Source organism: Sorex fumeus, unplaced genomic scaffold, assembly GCF_029834395.1.
Source record: "Sorex fumeus unplaced genomic scaffold, SorFum_2.1 ptg000110l, whole genome shotgun sequence".
Lineage (NCBI taxonomy): Eukaryota > Metazoa > Chordata > Mammalia > Eulipotyphla > Soricidae > Sorex > Sorex fumeus.
This window is the reverse complement of record NW_026606167.1, coordinates 5469262-5470887: the sequence shown is the minus strand read 5'-3', so window position 1 is coordinate 5470887 and position 1626 is coordinate 5469262. Positions and strand designations below refer to the sequence as shown.

Below are 1626 nucleotides of genomic sequence, written 5' to 3'. Positions count from 1 at the left end.
TCCAATGGAAAAAATACAGAAAAATCCTCTTACTAATTTGGAAATAGCCCAAATTCTGATAGCTGGCATTTCTAAATAAGCTTGAACACCATCTAAAGATCATGCAGTCTTGTGGGGTTACTGATCCTATGCACAGATGTTTCATGTCGATTATGTAGGGCACCCCAAAGTGCAGTGATAAGCTATGAGATGCATCATCCATCACTTGTGACTTGTCACTTGTCGTCCCGTTGTTCATCGATTTGCTCAAGCGGGCGCCAGTAACATCTCTGTTAGTCCCTGTTGCATGATAGTATAGCCCAAGGACATACTGGGGGCTCTTTCAGGGTCAGGAGAATGAGACCCATTATGTTACTGATTTTGGCATATTGCATACGCCATGGGTAGCTTGCCAAGCTCTGCTGTGCAGGTGGGAGACTCTTGGTAGCTTGCCGGGCTCTCAAAGAGGGCCAGGAAATACTGCTGCATCACCTATACAACCCCAAAACAAACGAAATGAAGAGTTTCTGGATCAAGTAGTTTGAGGGATTATTAAGCTAAACATACCTTGCTACTTTTATTTTAACTCTAAAAACTTAAAACCTTTAATCACTTCTCAGCCTTTTGGCTTAGATCAAGTGTAATATCTGTTCTTATCAGTTCAATATCTAATATGGCCCCTATCCAAAGACAATATATTAAATGGCTTTGGGGGACTAGTAAGTGGAATAAGAGCTTGCTACATCTGTTGCCTGCATCGACCCGGTATTGTAGTACCTCCAGGAATGCACAGAAAAATAAAATACAGAAAATATCTTAAAACCTTTACTATCTTCTGAACTTAAATAGTCCCAAGTGGACAATGTGAAGGATAAAAAGCATGTGGCATTTCCTAAATATAGAACCCTTTTAAGATTATGATTTTTTAAAAAAATATTGTATTTTTTTCTGTTTTGCATTTTGGGTCACACCTGGCAATGCTCAGGGGTTACTCCTGACTCTGCACTCAGGAATTACTCCTGGCAGTACTCAGGGGACCCTATGGATGGCGGGGATTGAACTTGGGTCGACTGTGTGCAAGGCAATCACCCTCCCTGCTGTGCTATCGCTTCAGCCCCTATTGTGATTATTTTTAACTGACATTTGATTCTGAAAATGTGCAAACAAGTGGAAAACTTGCAACAATTGTACAGTGAACAATTGCTTACTATGACAGTTCCAAGCTTGTTGTTGCTAAAGGCAGGATTTTATCTTCATCTTCTCGGAGCTGAGGAATATTCTACTGACATATATATATATATATATTTTTTTTTTCCTCCTCCAGACAAATCTGATTGAAACCCAGAGAAAATTCACCTACACATAACTTGGGCTTTAAAGTAAGAGAAACTGGAATAACTGTTATTGTCTTCCCCTAGATCCCTAGATACAATGAGTAGTTTGACTTATTTGCTTCATTAATTCCTATCTACCCAACCTCTCATCTGTTCATCTGCCCCTTGATCTTTGCCTGCATCTACCATCTACCTCTCTGTGCATCTGTTTACCTAATTATCCCCTTGTGAATTCATCAATCCATCTTTTACTCAGTGACTTTCTAAGTCAATTGCAGGACATTAATCACTTAATCACTTAACTTCCCGTTAG

General features: G+C 39.7%; 1 non-coding gene across 1 annotated transcript; it reads left to right on the top strand.

The window, feature by feature from the left end:
- The first annotated feature begins 587 nt into the window (after positions 1-587).
- LOC130043037 (U2 spliceosomal RNA) lies at positions 588-775 on the top strand. The gene has a single exon (XR_008795310.1). It is a non-coding gene; the product is annotated as a U2 spliceosomal RNA (small nuclear RNA).
- The last annotated feature ends 851 nt before the right edge of the window (positions 776-1626 follow it).